This window comes from Magnolia sinica, chromosome 8, assembly GCF_029962835.1.
Source record: "Magnolia sinica isolate HGM2019 chromosome 8, MsV1, whole genome shotgun sequence".
Taxonomy (NCBI): Eukaryota; Viridiplantae; Streptophyta; class Magnoliopsida; order Magnoliales; family Magnoliaceae; genus Magnolia; species Magnolia sinica.
The window spans coordinates 41,028,573-41,039,380 of NC_080580.1; the positions used below are offsets into that span (position 1 = coordinate 41,028,573).

At 38.1% G+C, this 10,808-nt stretch overlaps 1 non-coding gene across 1 annotated transcript; it reads right to left on the reverse strand.

Annotated features, from left to right (window-relative positions):
* Positions 1–9,879: 9,879 nt before the first annotated feature.
* Positions 9,880–9,986, reverse strand: LOC131254600 (small nucleolar RNA R71). The gene has a single exon (XR_009175719.1). It is a non-coding gene; the product is annotated as a small nucleolar RNA R71 (small nucleolar RNA).
* Between the last annotated feature and the right edge of the window lie 822 nt (positions 9,987–10,808).

The following is a 10,808-nucleotide window of genomic DNA, read 5'->3' on the forward strand; positions in this document are numbered from 1 at the left end:
AATGCAATATGATGCGTGCCCTCACGCGTACACCCTCGGCGTCTTCATCTTACGTTACGCATGACATCGCCTCAAAGTGCGCCACATCTACAAAGCACATGCAAATGCGGTGCATGGATATGATTACCAAATTGTTATTAGTCCAATTCGTACAGCAGGATTGGGAAGCTAAGATACCTTCCTCATATCACCATCCAAACAGTGATCCATACTAAGGTCGTCAATCCTAGACATCTCATACGATCATATAGTTGAGGTCGTAGCAAAGGGCTCGCCACCAATCAATGCACGCCTTTCATGCCCTTACTACCACAGATCGGCTCGTCACCTCCTTGCGGTATCCGGGTATGCTCGAGGTCACTACAAAGGGCTCGTCACCAATCAATGTAGGCCGACAACAGCACGAATATAGTGTCCCATACCACCATAATCGGCTCACGAGTTTAGTTGCTCACCGGTCACTACGGGGAGGCTCGTCACCCCAGCGTAGGCCGACGGCTCGACCACGGTGTCCCATACCACCATGTCCGGCTCATGAGTCTTAGCGGATCGTGTACCATGGTTATTAGGATTTCACGGTAAGTTCGGTACCCTAGATTCAAGCAAGAGCGTCCATACATGGTTAACATACACCGGACAATCGGGTTAGTTGACGAACTCGACTAGCACGAGCGCACGTTGAATTGAACGACATAGAGTGCGCAAACACTCCGCGTGGCCAAACCACCGCCGCCAACTCTAATACGACTCGGGTTCGTCTAATGCGTCTCACGTGGCGAAAGCAATCTCAACCACGACCAAAGGGTCAATTACCGATTTCTGGACTAAGGCATAGTCCCAAACATCCTACACTACGACAAATATTCATATGGAATGTAAAACAGTAATGGAACAACCACTCAAATCATGGTGCATACACATCTGAAGAATATCAATTTAACATAAATGTAAGCATAGGAATGCTTGAATTTAAATAACTTGGAATGTAAATGCATAAGGGAAATCATGCGCATCCATAGAAGTATTGATAATCACTTCTCAACGACAGCATTTAGTGTAATCAGTTACACGTAGATCATTCATGCATTTCTACAAACACTTAGCATTCATGGAACAACATACATGACGTATGTTGAAACACATGCACTTAGACATTTCCTTTTCCCAAGGAGTTGTCATACATGCATCTAGCATACATACATGACCAATAATCATGGCAAGCACAAGTGCGTATTTTATACGTATACGGTACTTTATAAATACACTTAGAATACACAAATCTCAATATAGCACATGCATATCGGAAAGCAATGCAAACATAACATTTGACATGTGAAATCTCATCCATAACAAGAATAAATCACTATCGGGATTGAAAGCCTTGAAAACCATAACCTATACACTTAAAGTCCGCACCTTAAGCGAGGAAAGAATAGCCGAATTGATTTAGACGAGTTGTCTTCGTCAACGGCGCAAGAATACCCTAAAATAAGGATAGAAATGAGATACAACAACACCAAGTCTAATCTAAGCTCTAACACAAATTAGGGTTAGTTTAACTTACCCCAAAAGAACTCAGAATCGTCAGAGGAACGATTCAAAGTAAAGGTTCAAAGGTGAAGAAGAGCAAGGAAGAATCAAGATGAATCACCAACCAATCTCTCTCACTAACTCTCTCTTTTCCACTCTCTTTCCAAGCTAGGGTTAGAGACAATTCGTATGGAAATGAGAACTAGGGTTTAAGGACTATATATAGGCCTTAAAATGATGGAAATAACCCATGGTCAAGGTATACTTAGGTTATAACCAAAGTACGCCTTTCTCGATCCAACGAAGCACTTCCGGTGGGCCTATAACCACGAAAGGTCGGACTTAAGCTCACCGACCATGGATCTAGGTCAGCCGAGTTTTCGCATCGACCGGCTCTACAGATCACCGTGGCGGACCACACTCAATTCAACGGTCACGGAAACTCGATCAGTCCACAAGCACTAGGATATGCCCGGGCCAACCATCCTATTCGAGGGTGAAATTGGGTCGAATCCAACGGTCGAATGCTTAAAATCGTCGCGAAGCGACACACTCAATTTCATAAAAGCTTATTAAATTCCAACCGTTCTCACACTCTTCACTCCGAACTCAACCAAATCGACCTAGAACATCCGATCGACTTGATTTTTGAGGTGAAGACCAAGCCCAACTCGTGACCGCAACAACCTAAGATCATCGCCATCGGACTTTCGACGCGCGTCAGTCCGATCCAGGTCTTCCAAAAATTCCCGAACAACCGGATTTAGCGATGGATCCCAGATTCCGAGTAACGTAGCGCTCACTAATCGCACGTTTAGAGCCATGCAGATACGATTTAAAGTGATTGATGCGAATTTCACAAGCAATCAAGTAAAGCGCTAATTACCCCAAAAACAACTACTTAAGGAAAGATTAGCACAAAAATTCCAAGGTCGTTACAAACTACCCCCCTTAAAGAAAATTTCGTCCTTCTCTAATTACGACATATCTTTCAGGCTCGAATGCCCTCCGCTTTTGTCTAATTGGTTAGTAGTCGGGGTCGATGTTCAATTTGTGAACCATAACTTTCGGGTTGATGCCTAGCATGTCTTGGTGCGACCATGCGAACACGTCATCGTATCATCGAAGGAGGCTTATTACTTCATCTCGTAACGATGGTGATAACAACAATTCGATCTACACTATACAGGTCGGGTTGGATTCATTGAGTGGGAAGAGTGTTAAGTATCAAATATTGCATATTTGGCCTTGTTTATATCTTGATTTTATGAACATGATAATGCTTAATTGGTATATTTTATACATGCTTGTATTACGAGGTGAGTCTTAGAGCTTATATTGAAAAGAATGCTAAAAATATAGAAATTAATGCTTAAATATCACCAAAGCAAGGGATAGATCTTAGGAGACCAAGATTTAAGAAAACTAAGTGAAGAAGGAAGTCGAAATTATAGTGTAGAAATTTAGAAAAACTGAACTTCACTGTCAATGACATCAAACACCCTTCGATGGCATTGAAGTAAGTGTTTGATGACATCGGCAAGGATTCGATTACATTGAGAAATACATGAAAATCAAGTTTGGTTGTTGGAGTAATTGGGCATTTTTCTTAATGACATTGAAGACCTGTTCGAGTGATTGAAGACCCCCTCGATGACATCGAAACCTGTTCAATGGCATCGAGAATTTTGAAGATTTTGGAGTAACTCGCTAAAACATTCTGGACATTTTTTTCGATTAATCAAAGCCATGTTCGATGACATCGAAGTATGTTTAAAGGCATCAAAGATTTACACAGTGTGAAAAGGTGCGACTTCTGAATCTAATTCAAACTGGGATTCCATGTTTGATGGCATTGAAGGTTGTTTGATATCGTTGAAAGCGTTACACGGAGTGCCTAAATTTGAGGCGATTTCCAAAGATAGTCCGGGAAAGCTTATAAACATGGGTTCTTCAAGGAGTTCTAAGAAAGAAATTAGTGTTAAAGGAGCGGAGCAAAAGGGTGGAATGGCCTCCCAAAGAGTTTTTCTTCTTCCTTAGTTTATTTTTAATGTTTTGTTTGAGAGTTTTAGTCTTAATCATATCTATGGTTAATGAAACCTCTTACATAGAGCTAAGAGGTGAAGCTTGTAGTTTGTTTGGATGTTTATCTTACTTTATTTCAAGTTTATGTTGAAGTCCATTGATTTCTAGTTTGATTGAAGGAATATTTTCAGTTTTCTATAGTTTATTGTGACTCCAATTACAGTAGATGCTATGAGAGCTTTGAATATCTTCTTACTTGTTTTAAGTTGTGAGATCTGTGAAATTCATGATTCACCATTGTCTCTTGGGAATGGTGGATGGTTGAATTCCCTTCCGATCATCACAATGGTTCTTCATGTGGGAACTAATTCAATGAAAAGTTCAAGATTGTTTTAACTATTCCATATTCCAATTGGATAGGATAGGACTTCAATTCTAATTGTGTTTATTGAATCAAGTGAGGTAAGATCTTAATAGCTGCAAGTGGATCCTTGGTGCTCTAGTTCCTCTTTTGATTAATAGTTTATTCACAATTATTCTCAACTATTCTAGATTTTAGTTTAGTTCTGATTCTAGTTCTATTTTTAATTTTTTTTCAAAATACATACAATTTAGTCCCTATGGATTCGACCTCGGTCTCACCAAGTTATTACTACATCACGACCTTGCATTTGGGGTTGTGAATAAGTTTTTAGTGCTCTTGCCAGGGACTCTTACTACGTTTTTCTAAGATTGATTTGTATTAGAATGTGGTTAGGATTAGGGATAACTTTTGCTGTTAGGATTTTTCTGAATTTATTTTAGAAACTAACCTTGTTTTCTGTTTTATAGAAATCTAACATAGCAACTCCAATACAGTAACTTCTTTCCAACTTTCTTTTCTGTCTAAATCTCTTATTTCTGTAGTTTTCTTTTTCTTAGGTTTTAGTTGTTTAGAACTTGATGGCTGAGAGTGTTTCATGTCTAGGTAGGTCCATGACAACACTCTACATCTTCTATGTGAAAAAGGATTAGTTGAAGGGTTGCCTATCCATCACTGGATTAGACATTACTTGAGATCCTCTGAATTAATTGAAGTAATGGCTGCTAATCAACCTCAACATCTAGTTGAGGAAGTTCAAAATGAGAATGAGGTACATCATGCTCCCTCGTCTCGTACTTTACAATATTACTTACAACTGGCGGGAGTGTGTTCACCTTTCAGCATGGTGTTTCCACTTAATGCAGGAAATGTGGATTTTAAACTTGGAGTGATTCAACTCCTTCCTAAATTTCATAGACTAGACTCTAAAAGTCCATACTTGCACATTAAAGAATTTGACGAGATAGTCGCCACATTGCACTTTCCAAATGTGTCTGAAGACACATTAAGACTGAAGTTGTTTCCCTTCTCATTGAAGGATAAGGCTAAGTCGTGGCTGCACTTCTAAAAGCTGCGATCTATTGGCACATGGGTTGAGATGACCCAGGAATTTCTTAAAAAGTTCTTCCCATTTTATAAAACAAATACTTTATGTAAGGCCATCATGAACTTTGCCTAAAAAGATGAAGAAACCTTCTTCCAATGCTAGGAAAGGTTTAAAGTTCTCACGGATTCGTGTCCCCATCATGGGTATGAAATATGGCAGATAATAAGCTTTTTCTATAATGAACTAACATTGTCCATGCGCCAATTTGTAGAGATTATGCGTAAGGGCGAATTTATGAACAAGGAGGCCGATGATGCGTGGGATATTTAGATCAACTTGCAAAGAATGCACAATCATGGGACACCTCCCCAAGACCCACCATGTCTAAGCCTACTTAGTGAAGGGAGAAAGGAAGAATTTACATCTTAAAAGAAGAAGATGACATGAGTGCAAGGGTGGCTTATCTCATAAGGAAAGTCGAGGCCATGAAACTTAAGAAGGTGAAAACGGTCAGACCAAAGGAGGTTACGGAAGTTGCCTGCAGTATTTGTGCCAGTAACATACACTTAACACATAATTGTCCTACAATTTCCACGTTTCAAGAGTTGTTGATTGAGCAATCAAAAGCCGTAAATAATTACCAACACCCATTTAGTGGACCCACATTAAATACTTATAATTCCAACTAGAAGAATCATCTAAACTTTAGTTGGAGGAACGAACAAACGGCCAATCCTCAAGAGGCCTTTACTCAACTTCTTAATCAAAGGAAACCTCGAGAGGATCCGGTTCAAAAATCATGCAAAACCAAGAGCTATTCAACCAAAATACAGTACAAGCATTCCAGGATCTTAAAATGACAATGGAAATGTTTGCATCATCGATTCAAAATATTGAGTCACACCTAGCGATTGGAGAGTAAGGGACTTTTCCAGCTCAACCTCTCCCCAATCTAAAGCCACAATGTGAAATCAATGACTCTAGCTCTTCCAATCAACATATGGAACAAGCTAAGTCTATCACCACTTTTAGAAGTGGAAAAACAATTGATAAAACTATTCCAGCAAGGGTCGAAAAGCCTAAGGACTCGAAAGAAGTTGAGGGTGATGGACTTAGCGATATCCCACATAGGATAGAACCGGACACCCAAAATAAGACGATTGCACCATTCCGCCAATGGTTAATTACGCTAAAACCTCTATTTAATTCTCAGGATATTTTGAAGGTGGTTAACAAGTGAAAGTCAATATCCCTCTATTAGATATGGTTAAACAAATTCCCTCATATGCCAAGTTCCTAAAAGATTTATGCACTACCAAAATTCGGCAAAATATTCAAAAGAAAATCTTTTTCATAGAAAAGTGAGTGTCATCTTTAAGCCAGATGTGCCACAAAAATACAAGGATCCTGGTAGCCCAACCATCACTTGTGTAATCGGGAACTACCGGATTGAACATGCACTCCTTGACTTGGGGGCAAGTGATAATTTTATCCCTTACTCGGTCTACGAATAGTTGGGCGTAGGTGTGTTAAAACGCCACCCAGACTACACTATAACTTGTTGATCATTTGGTTTGTCTACCGAGAGGGATGATTGAGGACATGTTGGTCCAAGTCAAGAAAATCTACTATCTAGTGGATTTTATCATTTTGGATACTCAACATATCATGGACATGAGCACTCAGATTCCCGTCATTCTTGGCCGCCCATTTCTAGTCACAGCAAATACTCGGGGGTGGTTTCTTCTCACTTGGATGAAAAACAAGAGAGTATGCTCATTTCTACTCTTAAGAAACAAAAGGAAAAGTAAGTCAGAAATCACTTGATTATTCAATTAATCTCGAGATGATGAGCATGGCTAACATTATGAAATGATAGTATTTTTATGGAAAGTAAGTTGGAATTCACTTAGCACATTGAAAAACTTAATATATAAACTTATGCTCCTATGTGATTGATAAAGAATCTATTTAATTGATTGCTTATGTGATTCAGCCCTAGGTTTTCAATTTTTCACTCTCACTTCTTTGGTTTATTCTCAGTCATACTTGTTTGCACAAAAGATTATTTTCTGAAAGTGATTTGAACATTGAAAATCGAGAATTTCTTCAAGCATGTTTTTCTCGGGACTAACAAAATGCTGGTTAGGAGGTGTGTTGAGTTTAAATATTGCATGTTTTCACCTGTTTATATCTTGGTTTTATGAACTTGTAATGTTGAGGGTCAAATGTTGCATATTGGACCCCATTTATTACTTGGTTTTATGAATATGAAAATGCTTAATGTTCTATTTTAATCATGTTTGTATTGTAAGGTGAATTTAAGAGCTTGGATTGAAAAGGATGCTAAAAGATGGATTTAATACTTAAGAATCACTAAAGCCAAAGATGGATCGTAGGAGACCAAGATTGAAGAATTCACATACCAAAGATCTAAGGAAACCAAATGATGGAGGAAGAGAATTAAAGATTTGAAGTAAAGAAAGGAATCATGAAAATTGTCCTGAAAACTGATTCCGGAGCCAGAAAAGTCTAATTTTAGAAAACTGCCAGAATGGCCTTCGATCATAGCAAAAGACCTTAATGTTATCAAAGGACATATCAAAGAACATATCGAAGACACTTCGATATATCGAGAAATTCCAGATTTCAGGCCAAACTCGCTGGACAGTTCTGGACCTTTTTTGATGATATCAAAAGACCTTTGATTATGTCGAAGGACACATCGAAAGACATTCGATATATCTAGAAAATATAGGATTTTTAAGCTGAACTTGCTGGACAGTTTTGGACTTTCTTCGATGCTATTGAAAGACCTTCGATTATATAGAAGGACATCGAAAGGCCTTACAATGCATCGAACTGTTTATGCAGACTGCGTAAATTTGAGGTGGTTTGTAGATTCTTATAAGTCGGTGCGAAAGTTTAAGCCCTAAAACTATAAATAGAGGTCCGTAAGGCACCCTTAGACATCACCTAGGGTTTTAGGAGTAGAACAAAAGTATGGAGAAGCTGTCGTCAAGAGTTTTTCTTCCATTTCCTTAGTAGTTTTTATGCTTTTCTTAAGAGATTTTTTGTTTAATCATGTCTATGGTTGGCTAAACCTCTTACCTAGGGCTAAGAGGTAAAGCTTGTAGCATGATGGGATGTTTCTATTTCTTTGATTCATGTTTATATTAAACTCTCTTTGATTCTAGTTTGATTATAAGGAATACTTTCAGTTTTTAATGGTTTGTTGTGACTCAAATTACAATGAATCTACGATAGCTTTGAGTATGTTCTTTTCATGTTTTGGGATTGTGAATCTAAGAAATCTTGTTGTTCACCATCATCTCTTGGGCATAGTTGGATGATGGAATCCTCCCTAACTTTCACAATTCTCTCGGATTGATTGTGAGATTGGTAAATCCTGTTGTGAGCCATTGTCTCATGAGCATGGTTTTGTGATGGAATAACTTTTAATTCTCACACCGCTCTTCCATTGAAAATTAGGTCAAAGGAAGTTCAGATTTGATTTTACTGAGATATCTTTCAATTGGATAAGATGGGACTCTGATTCCAGTTATGTTCATGAATCAAGCATAAATCTCCTTGATCTTTACAAGTGGATCCTTGGAAACCCTGGTTTCACACCTTTGAATTTCTTAAGTTTTTCATTAAATATCTCACAATTACTCTCTATACTTTCAGATTCAGGTTTTGATCTTTTTCTAGTTCTTCTTTTAGTTGCTTTCAAAATACTCACGAGATTAGTCCCTGTGGATTCAACCTCAGTCTCACCGAGAATATTATTACATCGCGACACCACACTTGGGGTTGTGAATAAGTTTTTGGCATCGTTGCTGAGGATTAACAGTTGCATCTTTTTGAGATTAGATAGTTTTGAAATTAGTTTAAGATTAAGGTTTTTCTATTTTGTATTTTCAAGTTAGGGTTTCTTTGAATTATTTTAGAAACTAACTTAGCATTCTAATTCTTGGTTTAGAAATTTTCTTTTTCTGGATTTTAGAAACCACTTTCCAATTTTAAGTTTAGAAACTTTCCTAATTTGATTTTAGAAATTAACTTTTCCTCTTTTTAGAAACTAGTTTACTTTCCTAATTTGTTTTTAGAAACTAGCTCATCTTTTTATTTTTGTTTGTAGAAACTTTCTAATTTTAGAATTTCTAATTTTAGAAACTGACTTGTTTTGTTTTGTTTTACAGGATTTTAATTTAGGAACATCTAATCTGGTAACTTCTTTCTAATTCCCTCTCTCTTTTTATTTTTAGATATCTATTTCCTTCTTCTTTCTTTTAGGTTTAGGTTTGAAGTTGAAATTGAGGGCTGAGAGTGTTTCGTGCCCAAGTGGGTCCGTGACAACGCTCAATGTCTTTTGAGTGAAGGAGGATTAGTTAAGGAGTTATCTATCGATCATAGGATTAGACACCGCTTGAGATTCTCAGAGTTAATTGAGGTTATGGATGCAAATCAACCGGTCAATGAACCAGGAAGAAAACCTCAACCTCGGGTTGAGGAAGTCCAGGGTGAGAATGAGGTGCATCAAGCACCCCCACCTCGTACTTTACGAGATTATTTATAACCAGCGGGGGTGAGCACATCTTCCTGTATGGCTTTTCCAGAAAATATAAGAAACATGAAAATTAAAGCCTGGAGTGATCCAACTCCTTCCAAAGTTCTTGGACTTGAATATGAAAGTCCATACTTTCATTTGTAAGAATTAGACGAGGTGATAGCCACTTTATACTTTCCTAATGTGTCTGAGGACACGGTCAGGCTGAAACTCTTTCCTTTCTTCGTGAAAGAGAAAGCTAAGATGTGGTTGCACTCACTATGTCCGCAATCTATTGGCACATGGAATGACATGATGAAGGAATTCATAAAAAAAAAATTCTTTCTATACCATAAGACGAACACTATCAGGAAGTCGATTGTGAACTTCACATAAAAGGAAGATGAAACATTCTTCTAATGTTGAGAACATTTCAAGGATCTCATCAGTTCATGCCTACAACATGGTTTTAAAATGTGGTGCATAACAACTTTCCTTCATGATGGACTGATATCTTTCATATGCCAATTCATCGAGATGATGTGCAATAGGGAGTTCATGAACAAAAATTCTGATGAGGTGTGGGATTAGTTTGACAAAGTCGCTGAAACCGCACAATCATGGGACATCTCCCCAAAATCAAGCACCACCTCTAGGCCCACTCGATCAAAGGAGGGGGGCAGAATATACCTTCTGAAAGAGGATGATGATATCAATGCTAAAGTGGCTAATCTCATAAGGAAAGTTAAGGCCATGGAACAAATGAAGGATAAGGCTAAGGAAACTATTTGCGGTATTTGTGCTTACAACGTTCGCACAAATGAAAATTGCCCAACAATATCTGCTTTTCAGGAGGTACTGAATGAGCAATCTAATACCGTAAATACTTACCAAAGACCTTTTAGTGGGCTTACCTCTAATACGTACAAACCCAACTAGAGAAATCATTCAAACTTTAGTTGGAGAAATGGACAAACTGCTACACCTTAAGGATTCCCTAATCAAATTCCAATTCAAGGGAAACCTCAGGAGGATTTGGTTTTAAAGCATCTTCAAAACCAAGAGCTTTTCAATTAGGGTATGCTATAAGCCTTTCAAGACCTCACAAAGGCCATACAAGGACTTGAAATTAAAAGTGCAATTGGGAACAAGGGGAGCCTTCTAGCTCAACCTCTTCCCAATCCAAAACCGCAATATAAAGTTAGCGACTCGAGCTCTTCAAATAAGATGGAGCAAGCTAAATCTATCACCAATATTAGGAGTGGGAAGACCATTGACAAAACCATTTCGGT